The sequence below is a fragment of the Lactuca sativa genome, chromosome 6 (genome assembly GCF_002870075.4).
Source record: "Lactuca sativa cultivar Salinas chromosome 6, Lsat_Salinas_v11, whole genome shotgun sequence".
Lineage (NCBI taxonomy): Eukaryota > Viridiplantae > Streptophyta > Magnoliopsida > Asterales > Asteraceae > Lactuca > Lactuca sativa.
In genome coordinates, this window is record NC_056628.2 from 42631584 (window position 1) to 42650340 (window position 18757).

General features: G+C 34.2%; 1 long non-coding RNA gene across 3 annotated transcripts; it reads right to left on the minus strand.

The window, feature by feature from the left end:
• Positions 1 to 2364: 2364 nt before the first annotated feature.
• On the minus strand, positions 2365 to 5721 carry LOC111893126 (uncharacterized). 3 transcript variants are annotated; one of them, XR_006184194.2, is made up of 9 exons: positions 5497 to 5721; positions 5229 to 5335; positions 5043 to 5143; positions 4802 to 4865; positions 4441 to 4566; positions 4266 to 4334; positions 4023 to 4066; positions 3412 to 3938; positions 2366 to 3323 (listed from the first exon to the last, which is right to left on the minus strand). It is a non-coding gene; the product is annotated as an uncharacterized LOC111893126 (long non-coding RNA). The 3 variants fall into 3 exon arrangements; XR_008224576.1 differs by having other exon boundaries at positions 2365 to 3323; positions 4023 to 4334; positions 5229 to 5331; XR_008224575.1 differs by having other exon boundaries at positions 4023 to 4334.
• Between the last annotated feature and the right edge of the window lie 13036 nt (positions 5722 to 18757).

An 18757-nucleotide genomic window follows, 5' to 3' on the forward strand; every position in this document is an offset into this window, starting at 1 on the left:
GTAGTGGTTGATTCTATCTAGAATGCTGAAATTTAGGATTTGAAACCCTTGTTGGGTGAGAACTTGTAGTCTAGCCGTTAGAAGTTGTACACAAACTTACTTTTGTGAATTTGAAACCAATTCTACAATCCTAATTTTGTGAATCTGAAACCAATTTTGCAATCCTAGTTTTGTGATTCTGAAACCAATCTTGCAATTCTAGTTTTGTGAATTTGAAACCAATTCTAAAATCCTAGTTTTGTGAATTTGAAATCGGTTCTATAATCCTTGGGCTAATGAGAGATTAGTGATTGTGTTTATTACTTGATTGTTATTTGGTCGGAAAGGATCCTATGGAATTATGAGCTTAAATAATGATCCCGTTGGAAAACATCATTGGAATAAAATAAAAGCATTTCGAAATTATGTTATGTCTCAAATGTTCTTTTATTCAATTGAATGATATCTATGGAAATGAAAGTATAAGTATTTGGAAATTTTGAAAATGGACTAAACAATGAATCTAGCTCACAATCACCATAATCATATTTAGGCATGTCAATTCCATTGTTGAGATTAGAATCATGTAAGAACGAATGCAATTATATAGTGAGTTTTAGAATTAGAATAGATTACATGTTTAAAATCATGCTTAGAAGAATTATTGCTGATCATTAAGCTCTAAAAAACAACTAGGATCATTGGAAATTGTTGGGAATTAGAATTAGACATAAAACTTTATTTTTTTTCATGAATAAATTGCGCTTGTACACTTTGTTGGAGGTCTACTATTTACCTTGCAGAACCATACGAATTAGGTGTGTTTAGTACACTTGGGGCATGCAGTTGGGCATTATATTTGTGAGATTGGGCATTTGTTTTAGGGTTTTCTATTTAAAATGTACAGCTATACACAATAAGTGAATACACTACACCAAAATCATACAACTATACAATGAATAACGTATGGATATAGAAATTAGCAAACATCCATATACTTTATTCGACTTCATATATGTTTCGATGAATTTTTCTGTTCCTATCAAATCTAGGTAATGCAACGAAAATTTTATAGTTATCAATCCAAAGTAAGTAAGACTTCAAGTTAATAATTTGACATTCTCCACCTTGATGAAACAAACAAATCTAAATGCATTTCCTAATTTAGAACTCTTTTTAGCAACAAATATGTCCACATGTTTTCATATTTCTGATATACCTCCCGTAGTTCACAATCGCCCATGGTTGGTGGAAAATAAAAACATAAAACATATGTGAGACACCTTTCAAATTCATAACCTTAAACTTAAAACTCGGCTGACCATAGGAGCCAATACGTTTTTACTTCATTCATATTATCATAACCTCCTATTCACCTATCCATATAAGTCCACCATAATTTGGGATCAACCCTAGTCTAGATGATTGACGTCCTCTAAATTTCATTGCAACCAAAGAAATCTTTATAGAGTACAAAACTAGATGTAAATAAAACGCATGGAAATATCCTACATAAGAAACCACCAAAACCATCCCTATTATAAAAATGTTCACTTCTTGATCACACTATCATACCCTCTTTGCGCACACTAACCCACTATTCAGACCATAATTACATTTCGATCAATACATGGCACAATCATCATGTAAAGAATGTATCCAATGTAACCAGAAAATCATTGCCCTCTATCCCAGTTCGCTCGATCACTTGAAAATCCTAACATCGACAAATTTAATGGGATAATAAAACGCGGTCATAATAATTTCAAGGTTTGTTTTCTAACATTAATTTCATCATAATTTAAATCTTTTATCACTATTTGATAGTATCAGCGAACGTTTAAGTTCTTATATATGAATTAAATATGTGATTTAAGAGAATTTATTTTTATATAATTGAAAGAATAATAGCATTATGAGCTTTTAGCGGTAGGGTTTACTTTAGAAAATAGAAATCATAAAGATATAAGTTGGAACGTTGAAGAAGTGCTAGGTGTTCTTTTTGGATGCATGTCTTTTATGGTCATACTCCAGACGCCACGTTCCATATCCTACCTGTGGTCCTATATTATATTTATCATTCATGACGTTCGGCCCATCTAAAACATTTTATAATTTATATTTTATGTTATAAATATGAATTATATTAATTATATATAGTTCTATATTTATAACTATATAACTTTGATTTAATTTTAATTAATTTATGTAACATAAATTTTTAATATGGATTGTGACAGTTGTTTTTACTTCCTCGTCTTCTTGCTATGGATTTAGACTTGTTTTTCTTCCCCACCACGGGTAGACGCACCAATTAGTATTAGGTGTTACCTAATTTTTTTTCCAATCAAATATAATATAAAACATAAAAATAATTTATTATGTTTAATACAAAAAAAAAAGATCCATTACATAAAAAGTTAAAAACATAACAATGGTCAGTTATATTTTAAACTAGAGAGGATACCCGCGCGTTGCGCGGGGCGGAATGTGTTCATTTTGTGAGACAAATAATGAAGTGCATTGCATAATTTGGTATCCAAATTAAAATATGTTGCTATTCTGTCTAATTTTCCATCAATCGGATAAATGGAAATATAATGATAGATCATGCTACCAAAAGAAGTACAACGCTATATTTAAAAAAAAAACATTCATGTCACCACCCACCGTCTCATCCGTTTAACAAACATACCAGTTGATCTAGATTCATCGGCGAGCCCTTTGCTTTCCATCAAAGACATACTAACGTCTCAATAAATTGCATCGACTTCAATTATCTTCATTCCTTCACCGATTTCATGCCCTAAATTGAATCTCTCATTTTCTTCGGTTCTTTTCCTCCGATTTCCGACTGCGGCTCCGTCGTGACAGATCGATTTGGAGATGGACAAAAAAAACTTTGCATTTGATTTTAACCAAAAAAAATTTGGATGTGATAAAATTTCTAAAACTTCTTTTTTAAGTATAACGATACATTCCAGTTCCATAGTTACAAAAATTTACATAATTTAAAACATTAAAATACAAACATATGGTATTTACTTTTAATCCGACTCTTTTTACGCATACCTGTGGTATTGGGTACTTACTTATGTTCAAATGTAAGAAAAAAAATCTATAATATCATATAATGCAGTACATAAACAATAAAGTAAGTAATCCAAGTCATCAAGGAAATAGTAACTTACTTTTGTTACATTATTTGTTATAAGATGTTGCTTTAAAATACAATCTATTAGAAAGGAAAAAATAGTGAAAGTAGAGGGCTAACCACAAACCTGTTAAGACCAAGTGGTCTTCTTGCGGCAGTTATTTGTCCCAAGGTGATTGCATGATATGATCTACTCAAAAATGAATATACAATGAAGGTAGTTTGGTCAAAATTATTGTACATATTAATTTTGATATGATCTGGTAAAAAATGAATACCTTTACACCTGTGGGCACCATGCACTTGTTTTTTGGACGGGTTGCTCGACCAGTTGCAGTTTCATGCGTTCTATTCTAGCTAAAAGATAGCTAAGGCAATAACAATAAGCTTAACGGTAATTCATATTTATGTGTCGAAATAGAGCTTTGGGGGTATTTTGGAAATTTCAACAAACGAATACGACAATTGACAGAGTGAATATTTAAAGCTATATTATATTATATATATAAACTTATAATTTATAATCTGAACTTTAAAGGTAAATAGTCATCAGAAACACAACATGGACAAAGTTGGTTGGACAAAAGAAGGTGCCATGATGTGATCAAATGTTGAAGGCTATGTTATCATCGCTTTCCCATAAGCAAACTACTCCTGGTTGCTGCTATAATCAACCTGCTTAAGAAAAACTGCCCTGCCGGTCCTACGGACCAATAAGCAGCCCTGCTTTTGTCGAGTCAAATAAACTACTTAGACTCCACTTTTAACTTTAATTTGTTTTTATAGCATCAGAATTCCATTTTTCCTGCATTTTAAACCTTTTTTTTTTATTATAAAATCCAGTAATAATCAAATTAAATATATAAGTTAACATTAAATTAGGCATTACCTTCCAACTGTTTTTTCTTTAGAAAAGAGATTGCGACTATCTTCCTGTAGTTTAGAGACAAAAGCATTGTTTAATTTTATGGGTTTAGGTAAGAAACATGTAAAGTACAAAAAAACAAAGTTACAACCACTTGTTCATATGTTTTTTCTTACTGCTTGCAATCCAAAAGTAAGGAATGATGTAAAGGAAAAGATCAGCCGGGACCAAAATATGACAAAAAGAAGGGAATTAAAGATTAAACACCTGCCAACATCAAAGATTATAAAGTTTTGAAGATTGAACACCTTTATTCCCAATATCCTAACAGTTGGCCTGCAAAACAGGTGACATTCCAAAAAAAATAAAGAGGAGTTGTATTGGTTTGTCATTTACAAACCACATATAAACAACTTTAATCAGGTCTTATGAGGGTGATTACCTTGTGAAGAAACTTATTTCTGTACCCAGTAACAAAATTAGGGCTTTGTGGTACTTTTATTAGAGAATTGTATGATTTCCTTATATGAGGAGCATGAGAATGGATCCCAAAATGATGAATTGCAGCCTGCATATGAAAAAACGAAAAACAGAGAAATTTATAATGAGGTAAACGTAATTTGTGGTCAAATTTTGTTCAGTATATGAAGAACTAAAAAAGTTATTGTTTAAAGATAGGAAAAAAAACCCGAAACAACAATAAACAATACAGATGAACAGAAAAGAACACAAACACGAACATAGACAAATATGGTGAGTGTGATATTATATTAGATGTAGTGTATAACAGATTAGTGAAATACCTTAAAGCTAACCTCTTGGAAAGTTCCTTTGACATCATATTAGAAGCACAAAAGTGAATCCTAGCTGTGGAGAACAGATTAGTGAAATACCTTAAAGCTAACCTCTTGGAAAGTTCATTGGACATGATATTAGAAGCACAACAATGAATCGTAGTTGTGGATGTTTCCATTTGAAAAAAAAATTAAAAACTAAAATATTAAAATTAAAACAGAAAATTGGTTTATTTTCATTTTTTCATACCTTTGAAGTCAAGGCCACATGGAGAATCTGATTTGTACAGTGAATGTTGAAATTCAAAGGTAATTGAATGTAGCTGTGACTGTCAGTCAAATCTTCAAAATCTGAAAAATATAGTAAAACACTGATATTGGCATTTTCACAAACACTTGGAGTGCATCGTTTGAATAGATATTGATGATTACATACCTTTTCTATCAAATTGAATTGAGGATTATACTTGGCACAACCGGTAGTAGGACGATACCACCCAAGATATTTAAAGCCACAGACAATAGTATATTAGCTTCATCTTCCTTTAAATGGTGCGCCAGAAGGGTGAAGAGAGACACCGAGCCATTTACAGAGCACAAACAAATTAGACAACGAAGACCCCAAATTCAATTTTTGTAAGCAAACAATAAACCCTAAAACAGATGATCAGGTCCCTATGACTTTTGAAATGAGCATAAAGTACCTTCGTCATGTACTGTGTGGAAGGAGGAAGAAGGAAGGAGCTGTTCGTCGTTTGAGAGGAGGCAAAAAAGAGACCGACAAAGATAGTGAAAGATACCGGAGGCGGTGGGGAAGAGAAAGAGGCGGTGAGTAGGTGGCTCTTTTCTACGCAATGATATTAAAATCAAAACACGTAGCAAGTGGTTCTTTTCTACGCAAACACCACGTAACACCCCCTAAAAAAATAAAAAAATGCACAAAAATTGAGGGACCATATTTGGATAGAATTTCAACAGTTTAATGTTGAAATTTTTCACAATCTTAATATATATATATATATATATATATATATATATATATATATATATATATATATATATATATATATATATATATATATTAATATGTCATCATCGTATAGACATATTTTGAAAACGCTCAATTACTTGTTCAGTCTCAACTTCACAAGTGTTTCATTTTCAACATAGTAGAGCAACGGTTCATTCAAAAAGTCATCATCAATTTTGTTGTGCAAGTCGGTTTTCAAGAGCTTCATGAAAAACATCTTTCTACACTTGTAGTCGATACATGTAAAATCAAAGCCAACTTTAAAAGCTTATAAACCAAAGGATAAGACCGATGTTTTCTCGTACTAACCGTCAAACAAGAAAGGTTGGAAATTCATTTCAAACTAGTGAAACGCCAATCTTTGATGCAAGTGTGATAAAATATCTCAAGTTGTCCTTCAATATCTATCATATCTGAATCATCAAAGTCATACTTGTACAACTTACCCAAACCTGAACAACTTTGATTTGTCAAATTGTGTAAATGAATCACAAGGGCTCAAAACACCCATGTATTCTAGTAACTGGGTGCTTGTTTCACTAAATTGATCTTGATATTCTATAAGTTGCATATCCACCATCGTGTTGAAGATTTCAACTTCAAAATGAAATCTATAGTCTTTGAGGTCTTACAGTTTCTCGCACCAACATACAAATCTTCCATATCCAAAAATTATTAATATTGTGTGTTTGACAAAAGAGGATACCTTTGACAAAATGCTATCAAACCCCATGTTTCTTAAAGATTCTAATGCGTATAGTGTCCCTCTAACCATCGAATCCACTTCTAAAATGTCTAGATCTTTTTATTAAAGTTGCTTTGACAATGTAGATGTGAGGCCTAAAATGTCATACATCATATATAAGTAAAACGTGAACTCATATGATTTAAAATATGCTAAGATCACGAACGCTTGTTAACGGTTTCTCAATGACCCTCCATCATCTTTCACAAAATCTAAAACTATAAGAACTTCCGCAAATAACTTCATCAAACTTATGAGTATGTTGAAATGTGACCCGCATCTTGTATCTTTTACTCGAACAAGTGTAGTCTATTGATTTAATCCTCTTCTAGTTTCAAGTTCACCACTACACAAGACTTTTTGCACCCATTCTCCTGCTTGTCCTCGTAGTAAATTTTCTCTTTTACACGAGGCACAAACAACATTAACCACCAACAAAATTTGCTTAAAAAAGTCACTAACACTAGCATGTTTTTTTGCTACAGCGATAACCACTAATTGAAGTTGGTGTGCAAAGCAATGTACATGAAAAGTTGTGTCATTCTCTTGTAATATCAAAGCTTTCAAATCATTGAATTCCCTTCACATATTGCTAGCCTCACTGTAACCTTGTCCTCTTACCTATTAAAAAATTAATATATATATATATATATATATATATATATATATATATATATATATATATATATATATATATATATAATATCACAAATAAAGAAAATTATATTAAATTCAAATAAGAAAAGTAAAGAATAAATTACCTAACTTTAACTCAACTTATTATTTTGTAAGTACTTCATTTATGGCATTTTTGAGAGTCAACGAGGATGTATCATTCACGTGTACAATTCCAATGAATCTGTAACATCCCATTTTCATATCAAAAAAATTTCATTTTTATTAAGGTAAAACTTCCCAATTATAAATCCATTTTAAGAAAACCATTTGTTCCAAATTACATTTATTGAAAATCGGAGTAATATAATAAACGCAAAATCCTCAATGTTGTTGATGAGTGTGTACAGTCCCGCCCTCGCCTCCCCACAATCACCGAAAGAGCCTGAAAACATAAATAATTGGGTAAACATAAAGCTTAGTGAGTTTCCCCAAAATACCCCATACAATGAACATACTAGCATGCATATCGAGTCCACAATCATTAGATTGGATTATCCTGGGTATGTTGGCCTACCACCTATACCCAATCGCTATTCCTGAGCCTCTGTGCCTTCGACTTACAGCCAACCCGCACATAGTATCCTAGCCTACAATACACAATAGGACCACCTTTACCTCATCCACCACCATACGTTGACATATAAGCAATCAAGGATCAAGTAGGCACATAATATATACAATTATCGATCATAAAGTTTACTACCGCTTACTAAACCCCTCACAGTACACTGCTTCACTACCAAATAACTTCCATGGAATGCATAACCATAAGTAACCAGATGTGAGACAACCACCCGAATAGATGATCCTACTCTAGATCCACAACCAGACAAGGAACAGGAAAGAAATCCTAGATCAAGAGTTATCAAACTATCCTACATGACTACATATATTCCTTAAGGCACTCCACTAGACGATAACCAGCCTACTGGTATTCTAACCAGCATACCACTATTGTTGCATCCTATCAAACAAGGATATATACATAAATCTAGTTGAGCACTACAACACAACAACATCCTATACATAAGGATACATAACAATCCAAGGAATGCATAACCATATGTATTCAGAGGTGAGATAGACACCAGGACAGATGTGTTGGATTAGTGTCTAAGTCCATAACTATTTTGGTATGTACTTGACCCGATTATGAGCATGGTCCTTTTGGGTTGCCTTCACCATAGCAATATGTAGGATGAATTAAGGAGAGAAAGGTTTAAATATGATTTATTAATATATTATGAGAATAATATATTAAAGGAGAAATCATATTGTTTAATTAATATTAGTCAATAATTAATTATGAGTTAATTTTGTGGCTAAAAGAGATTAATTAAATTTAGGGGACTGGACTGCAATTATTGGATAATTGAGTTATTGGGCTAAGGAATACTAAAGGAATAAGGGGTGAACGAAATTATGATGGAAGCCCATCATATTTTCGTCCATAGACTTATCCAGAAGGTTCCATGGGCTGCTTAGAGTTTAAGCTGTCCATTAGGGTTTTGACTGAAACCCTAGCAGCCCACACAAGTATATAAAGGACCCCTTAGGCCCCAAAAACGTGGGGAACTGATTCTCTAGGGTTTCTAGTCGTTTTTGGGCAGCCTCCTTTCTTCTCCTCTTCATCCAAGTTGTATATGGTGTTTGTGACTCCATTAGAGGTGCAACACTTGAGGCACTAAGCTTTTGAAGCCAATCCAAGAAAGGAATTGATTGTTATTGCTATATAACAATCAAAGGTAATTCTCTAAACCCTAATTCAGTTTATAACATGTTAGATCTAAGTTTATTAGTCTTGGATTCAAAGCATGTACAATAGAGAAACCTAGATCCAAGCATTAGGGTTTGTATGAGCACATAGGATTGTTTCTTATGTCTAAAACCCATCAGTGGTATCAGAGCCTTGATTGGTTTTAGTTGTATGTGATTCTTAACTATTTTGTTTGCTTAAAATCGAGTTTTTGGCCTCTGCCCGACTCAACTCGGCGAGTCAGTATCTGGACTCGGTGAGTTGATCCATACTCGGCGAGTCCTGGTCTGACTCGGCGAGTCAGTTCGTCAGGCAGAGGGATTTTCGGGTTTTGGCTGCTGTTTTGACTTGGACTTGATGCTTAATTTGTTTTATGAAGTTAAAATCCGAATTTTATCTTAATTAAGTGTTTATCCATGCCAAAACAATAGATAATTTCAAATCTTTTAAATATTGGTTGTTTATGTGATAAATATGGATTATTTAAAGTTATTTGGTAATTATCTAATGACTAAAAATAAGATTAGGTCAAATATAGATAATTATGAAATTAATTGTTTAATTTATGTTATTTGTTATTTGATCCCTTATGTTTTGAAAAGTCTCAAAACTTGCCCTCAAGTTTTGGGTTTTAAAAGTTGATTAAAAATTTAATTTTGAAATGTTAAATTCTAAAACCCTAGTAATTTGAAAAGTTCAAATCACACCCTTATGGTTTTATTAATTAATTAAAGTGTATAATTAAAAGAGATTTAATAAACCCATAAAGTTTTGGTTTACATTTAATTAAAAGTATAATTTACTAAATTGAACCACCTAGTATTTTAAAAGTGTAAAATACACCCTATACTATATATAACATTAAAAGTCTAATATTATATATATGTATGAGTAAACAGTCAGTCTTACCGTTAGTAGGCCTCATTCACGAAGCTGGTCTATAAGGGGTGTTTAAGGAAATTGCCTATAAAATGGCGATTGAATGGGTATCCACTCTTACCCACCGCACTCTTGACTAGTGGAGGGTCGTTAGCCGAACGGGTAGGATAGGACAAAAACCTTCCATTATAAATATAATGAAGTACAAAGTAACTCAATGCTTTTTCAAATTCCCAAATCATAGTTACTTTAGGAAAAATGTGAAATTGTATGCTAATCCATAGAATTACACTTCGTACCCCTGTCAAACGTTAGTGGAGCGTGTGTGGTCAACCGACACACTAATTTGGGGATGACATTGGTAGCGAAGGGTGACTCGATGCTTGTCATAGATCAATGGAGCGTGTGTGGCTAACCGGCATATTGATTAGGTGATAGTAGCATTGGGTGCACCACGTGATTCGTATGGTTATTCACACCTTGTTTGTGATCCTCGGCATCCCAGTCACAAATAGTAGGGCATAATCAAGATTAAACATGCCATTGAAAAGTTCAAAGAATCTCAAAAGATCTAGGAGTTTCAATTCACTTAAAACTTAATCTTCCTTTTCGTTTTTCATGGTGGAAATTGGTAAATCGTCATTTACCTACCTTCAAATATTTTGCAACTAGATTACGGCATCCCTTTTCTAGGTTGTAGAATATTGTGTTGGATCCTAGCTTGATGTTTCATTTGGGTGTTACATCAAGAATTCTAATCAACATAACTTGAATTTTCTCCCGTTTTGTAGATGTCTGAATCTTACAATGGTCTTCCCAAATCCTTTGGAACAAGCTTTCCAAATGAAGATGACGGAAATGAGAGTCATGCTTCACTTCCTCCACCTCCTCCAATCGTTCTCCCTGACCCACAAGTTCAAAGGCTTGAAACGTTCAAGCTCACTCAAGCCCTTTTGGCAAGTAAACACGAAGATGGGAAACCTGTGTGTGCACACGTCTTAGGGATGAAGTCACACATTGATAGGTTAAGCATGTTGGGTGTCGAGATTTCAAGCGAGTTGGCTGCTGACTGGGTTCTTCAGTCACTTCCTGAATCATATAGTGAGTTCGTTAGAGAGTACTATATGATGGATCACGACGTGACCCTCATTAATCTCACCTGTTTGCTTATAGCTGCTGAATCAGCAATGATTTGGCGTGCTGGTCAAGCAAACTTGTCTGGTGAATCAAACTCCCAAACTTCAGTGGACACTGGCAACATTGGAAGTGCAGAAAGAACTAAGTCTGTGATTGTCCGATGTGCTGTGCCAAAGGAGTCCATTTGCTTTTATTGCCAAGAGAAGGGGAATTGGAGACGAAGCTGCCCTAACTACCTGAGAGATCTCTAAGAGATGGGAGAGTCAAGACGTATGGCTCTGCTTTAGGTAAAATCCATTATCTAACTCTTTTGAGTTCCTATTCTAGATTCTTAATACATGATGTGATAAGATTACATTTTGATGTTTTGTAGGATCGAAGAAAAGAGAGGAAGCTTGAGGGAAGAAGTGAGCTGAATCTAATCATGAAGAAATGGATTTCGATCGCATTACTTGAAGAATGGATTCTTGAGCTACTACTTGGAGTTAGAATAGATTGTTAAGAAATATTTAATAACATAGTTTTTCAATTGAATTGCATTGTAAGGACAAAATTTTCCGCAATAAAATGAATTTTGATTTTATCTTATTTATTTATCCTTGCGATGGCATGTATGAAAAAATTGATGTTTGAATGTTTCTATTATTAGCAACAATGGATTTGATTCTTAGTTATGTTATTTGTGGACATATCAAAAGTTTACCAAATAGGGAGAGTTTCTCATCACCCAAGTTTCAATTGGACAGAAACTTGGAATCATGCAAAGTGTACTGTATGATGAATGAAAAACTTTCACATTTGGGAATTTTAGACTAATTCTTTGACAAAGTGTCAATTGAAGGACTAGGAGATCGAGTACACTAGGTCGTACGTTGATCAAGTCTACCACAAGAGTGACAAAGATATTCGTCATGATTTACTAAAGTTTAGTAAATATGGTTATACTTATAAGATTGAGTATAATTATGAGTTAACTGAAATAGTTTCAATCAATAGCAGAACGAATAAGAAGAATCAAGAAGGCAGAAAGATAAAAGTTTCTCCATTCTAAGAAGAAGGGAGAGTACCTTTTATTGTGTTTTATGATGAAGTCTTAATGATTAAGAACCATATCTCAATTGATCCTCTAAGTGAGTCTTAGTGCATTTGCATGTCTAAAAAGAGGAATCGAGAATTGTAGAAATGGTTAAATCAAAGAGTCAATCATACTTCGTTCCAATATCAAGTCTTAGAGTCATACTCCAAGATTGTGACACTGAGTGACAAGTCTTAAGTAGGTTTATAACACTCATCAAATGTGGATTTTGGAAAAGTTTTCTTATTCTTGCACATTAGAAATTGGTAACTTATGATGTCTTGGATAAGACAAAGACCAACTAGGACCAATTTGTGAAGTGTTTTGTCTTGATAAGAACTACACTAACTCTTGAATATTTGGTTTGTCAAGAAATGTTTCTTGACAAGAGAATCTTATATGTCAAGGAGTCAGTGGGAGTCTTAATGGTCTTGAAAGGTTTCAAGAACAAATCAAGAATATACCTTATCGATCATCACTAGCACACGACTTGAGGTTTTGCAACCTATCGTGCTGACATTATTTTGTTTTTGTGCCATTCCAATTGAGTTAATTGCGTATGTGAGTTCTATGAGTTCTCATTTGAATGCATACTAGAGCCTTAGTCGATGGAAAGTACATTGATATGTAAGGACAAGTTACTAAACTACTTGGAAGACATGGTGGGCACTCGTGTTACCATAAGGCAAGAAATCAAGATTAAGAAAGTTCAGTCCATATGAGTTTGGATTTGTCGCAAACCTTGGTTTTGGCAAATTCACATGGATAGGAACTCATACACCATAAAATCTAAGTGTCATAAGATTCCATCCTTCATGAAAATGACTATGAGGAAATGCTTTCACTAAAAGAGATTTTAAGAAGATAGCGATTGTGAAAATTGTATTCTCAAAATTCGATTATGGTTACGGCATCCCTTTCCATAGTTCGAATTATGAGATTTGGCAATTAGTTTCAACATTTGGAACTTACTAACATAAGTTCTGAATTGTTTAAACACACATATGAGCTATCTAAGACAAAGGTGTATAAGGTTAAGAAGCCTAGATAAAGGCTTATCGAAGCATCTGGTATTAGAAATATGAATTTCAGAAATTCAATAGGCATTGTTTTCTGAAAGTTCATTTGTTTTCTGAATACATGTCAAAGCTAGTGGGAGCATAAGTGTTATGCTTATATGATAATAATCATCATGATAGTGGGAGCATAAGTGTCATGCTTGTATGATTATTATGGCGAGTATTGCAAGTTAGCAATATTAATTATAGAAAAACAAAGATTCAATTTGCAAAGTTGCATGGGTTGAAAAGTTGTTTTAATATAATTAAGGGAGAGAATATTATATTTCGTTTCAAAATCTAAAGCTTAGATTGAGAAATTTTAATATTTTCAGTCAAAGGATACATTGTGTGTTCTTAAAATACGATTATGATTACGGCATCCCTCTTCATAGTTCGAATTGTGAGAACATGACACATAAAATATTATGGCGAAAGATTAGTAAAGTATCATATCTTTATGTAAGACATTACGCATCGTGTCCCATACGCTTCGGGTATAGGATCGATTGCAAATGTTATAATATTTTACCATTCTAAAATTTTCTAAATGTCTAGCGCATTAAGAGGGAAAAGGACTAGAATTGGTTTTGACTAAAATAATTAAACAACTATCAAAGGATGATCCAAAGTTCGCTGATGATTGGTCGCTTGTGAGTAGTTGGAAGTATGGTATTGGATGGACCATATCGACATTATTATAAATAGATAAGATTCTATTAAGAATGAGTTGTCATATGGCAAATGTGGAAATGTTTCCATATTGGGAGTTGGATATTGAGATTCTATGCCTAGATTAGAAACTTTTATGCAGGAAGGATGTTCAAATGAATGTACTTTGAATGTGAGACTTCACGTCTATGGAATTGTCTTGTAACAATGTCCGATAAAGTACTTCAAAATTTCATTAGCCAAGTCTTGGTGACTTTTGTGCTATGACTTTATGAAAGGATCGTTGCATAAGATGTTAGAATCTAGCATATTCTAATAGTAGCAAAGAACCTTGTGTTCTTACACTAATGATAAGGATTGGGAATTATGGAATGAGCATCATTGAAAAGGTTTTTCAATTGATCTATTTCACAAAGTAAGGACCATAGGAAACATAGTGTGCATGCTTTATGCATGGGACAACTATTGTTGTAATTTAAGTAATAAGTTGATTTTCTGAAACAGTAAACGATAATAATGAGTAATCAATATGGTGGTTAAATAGAAGTGTTTTATTTACTCTCACAAGTTTGAGCCATATAGGATTAAGTATTATTGTTATGTTTCAATTTGCATGTTTTGACTTCCATAATAACTAGGTTATTCAAACATCCACAGTCGGTCATATGTTGGGAGTAGGTATGAATAAAGACTGTCAGGAATCTGTCTGTAGATTGTCTGAAGTGGTTAGACATAGCACAAGTTTGCTGCAGAGTTCATGAGTGCTTTGATAAGATTAGAGTATTGGATTAAACCCACGCTCACTTGGATCACTTCATAGATTTATCACGAGTGATTAGTTAGACGATAATATTGTATATTCTTGAAACCGAGACATGTGAGTTATTATTTGTTGGTCGGTTGCACATTGATAATAAGTAAACGCACCAGTAACTTGGTGTTATAAAACTTATTGTTGTGTATGATTCGATCAGTAAATGCAAGCAAGCATATGAGTCAAAGTTTATCCATTACTTTTACTCAAAGTGAGATAAAAGCGATATATGTGGGCCTCTCGATGATTTAGTGATGACACCTAAGCGCTTGGCCAAGCCGGGACTAAGTTGATGTGTTCAATTGTAGTCTGTTGTCAGTCATCATAAATCGGAAGTCGGGAAACAGTATAGAGAGAATGATTGAAATTCATGTCTTTTGTCTATACGATATCTTGAGAATGGAGGAATATATAATCCCTTATCTAGAGGACACGCTATCTGATAAGATCAGAGTTGACAGCGGCTTTTGAAAGCTACGATTGCTGATCAGGTTCTAAAGTCATACGGAAAATAGTTATTAGACTTATCCAAGTGGGAGACTGTTGGATTAGTGTCTAAGTCCATAACTATTTTGGTATGTACTTGACCCGATTATGAGCATGGTCCTTTTGGGTTGCCTTCACCATAGCAATATGTAGGATGAATTAAGGAGAGAAAGGTTTAAATATGATTTATTAATATATTATGAGAATAATATATTAAAGGAGAAATCATATTGTTTAATTTATATTAGTCAATAGTTAATTATGAATTAATTTTGTGGCTAAAAGAGATTAATTAAATTTAGGGGACTGGACTGCAATTATTGGATAATTGAGTTATTGGGCTAAGGAATACTAAAGGAATAAGGGGTGAACGAAATTATGATGGAAGCCCATCATATTTTCGTCCATAGACTTATCCAGAAGGTTCCATGGGCTGCTTAGAGTTTAAGCTGTCCATTAGGGTTTTGACTGAAACCCTAGCAGCCCACACAAGTATATAAAGGACCCCTTAGGCCCCAAAAACGTGGGGAACTGATTCTCTAGGGTTTCTAGTCGTTTTTGGGCAGCCTCCTTTCTTCTCCTCTTCATCCAAGTTGTATATGGTGTTTGTGACTCCATTAGAGGTGCAGCACTTGAGGCACTAAGCTTTTGAAGCCAATCCAAGAAAGGAATTGATTGTTATTGCTATATAACAATCAAAGGTAATTCTCTAAACCCTAATCCAGTTTATAACATGTTAGATCTAAGTTTATTAGTCTTGGATTCAAAGCATGTACAATAGAGAAACCTAGATCCAAGCATTAGGGTTTGTATGAGCACATAGGATTGTTTCTTATGTCTAAAACCCATCAAGATGATCCTACTCTAGAGCCACAACCAAACAAAGAATAGACGAGACAACCTAGATCAAGAGTCCTCAGTCTATCCTACATAACTACATATAGTCCCTATGACATCCAGCTACTAAAGGATAACCAAAACTAATGGCCATCATTGGTGCCTTTGACCCAAAGATACAGTAAGGAAAATTCACTAGAATGAAGAATCCCAGAACACTGAGATGCGCTTCCCTTTCTGTACTGCTAGCTTTCGTGAATCCTGTAATCACCAAAACAAGGTAGAATCTTAATCAACAATCCAAAACCCTCAAGTTGATCCAAAGTCAAACTTGTTCAAAAAGTCAACGATCAAACTTGGTCAAAGTCAACGCCATGTCGTGACCTTCCATGACCATGCCATGGGGCCACAAAGTCAAACAGTCAACATGCATGACATTGCCATGTGGTGGTCCTCTTGGGCACGCTGTGGCAATTCCAAAACAAGGCAGTCATGATTTTTAACTTCACGACGTCGTGGCTACCTTTGTCATGCCGTGGCCACTGGAAAATGTCATTTCTTTCATTAACAGCTTAATCCTTTCAGATATAAGCTCATACTTCCATATCTACTCTTCCATAATGACTTAATGGATAAAGTTTCCAACTCTATCCATTTGGACTCCATTACAAGGCTAGATCTAGCATTTAATGTCCATTAGGCCCTTAATGAGGTTGTAACTTGAACATGGGCATAAAACTCATCAACCATGGTACCTTTTCTCAATCAATAAAAGTCCAAAAACCTAGGAAATTCATCAGACATTCTGGAGTTCTTTAAACTCCAAGAACATCCAAGAAAGGGACAAAATCACCCAAATATGACCTAGAACTTGAATCTAGAAGGAAAGATGTCAAGGTATGAACTTTATACCTCCAACAACTCAGAAAACTGAAGAGAATGTTGGATCCAACTTGGTTCTTGCTTCCCTTGCCACCTTGTGAACTCCCCTCTTCCAAAGCTCTACCAATAATCCAAGAACAAGGCTCAAAATTGATTAAATAGGCTCTTAAACATGCATGGAGGCTAGGGTTTTGAGATGGGGAGATGGAGGATAAATAGGATGCCCTAAACCCAATGTTTAGGGGGTTAAATATGGCAGAAACCCTTAAACTTCATGGGCTTGGGTTGCACCAGCTGCCATGCCATGCTGGTCATAAAAAACATGTAACATCTTGACATTAAGGTATTTTCATTTTAAACCCTAAGTATGAAAATTTATTTCATTTTAGACTTTGGATGTGAATTAATTGCAAAATTAGACCAAAATGGCATTTTCGTAAAATTTTGGGAGCTAGGTACGTACGTTGGGCATTCCCTAGGAACGTTGAGCATCATTTTCCAGAGTGGAAACCCTAATTTTTACGGTTTGGATCCTATTTAAGCATCCTTAAGTCCCAAACCTACCTTCTTTCATCAGCCTCCAACCCACCTTCGTCCCAAGCAAACCTTAATCCATTTTTAGAGCATTCTTAAGCTTTTGTGTTTGCCTTGGTAACCTTGAAGGAGAGAGGAAGAATAGAAGATCATCTTGGAGGAGTGGAACTCTTTGGATCCAAAATAGCAACATCACTTGGCATCATTTGGAGGTAAAAAGCTCTAAACTTAATTAAGAGCTGTTTAGATCTTGTTTAATTATGAAATGGTGTTCTTTTGGTTTTATAAGCTTGGTATTATGAGTATGGATTACTCTAATCCATATAAGTTGTCCTTTCAGACGTTTTGAAGCATCTAGAAGCATAAAAATGTAATCTTGGTTGCTAGTTTCCTTCCATGATCGATCTAGGTTGTCTTAATGGGTTAAGTAGTTAGAGTTTTTGTGTTTGGGCACTTAATGGCCATGTAAGACCATAAATTTGGAAACTTTATGGTTAAGGACATTATTTTAAGGCTAAATCTAAAATATAGGCAAATTAAGCTCTTAATAAGATGGAAAAGAACCCTATTGTGAACGTTGGGCGTAGCCCATGAATGCTTAGCGTTCGAGGTCAACATTCACGTTTTCTGGTCAAGATCATGTATGCCAAGTGTACAAGCTGAGTACGTTGGGCTACTTAACTATGTTGACTAATTTTGACTTTTGACTTTGACCTGTTTTGACCAAGTTTGACCTAAGAGTATTTTTGGTATTTTGAGTCGTATTTGACTCTGGTCATTATTTGATGAATATGTTACTGTTTGAGTTGATATTCGAAGTTGTTTCCTATTCAGCGATCTATTGCAGACTGAGAGGTGAGTTTTCCTCACTGTTCTTGCGAGTCAAAGGCAACAATGTCGGCCCATTAGTTTATGTATCTTGGTATATAGGATGTTGCTATGCGGTAGTGATCTGTAGATTTGTCTGTTTGTCTATTAAATGGTTATATGATTATCTTTTGCTAAGTATATGTTATTTGTTATTTATATGTCGACATGTTATGTTGGGGTTGAGACTACTGTTTTGTGCTGTCAGTCAACAGACTGGGGTAATCCAACCGGGAGGTTGTGGGCCAGGGTATTCCAATCGGGAGGTTGTGGGCCAGGGTAATCCAACTACGAGGTTGTTGACCCAGTATGGGTGATATGAGCATATTTAGTTATAAAATTCATGCATTATCTTAATACTTTATGTTGTTTTTATCTCATTTAATGAACAAAAGGTGCTTAACTAGTTTATAATTTCATTTTTCAGCAACAATTACATGCTCGGATAGAAAAGGAAGTGGAACTAGCGATTGGAGGCTTGGATCTTGGATTTTGAAGAAAGAAGGATGTTGCTG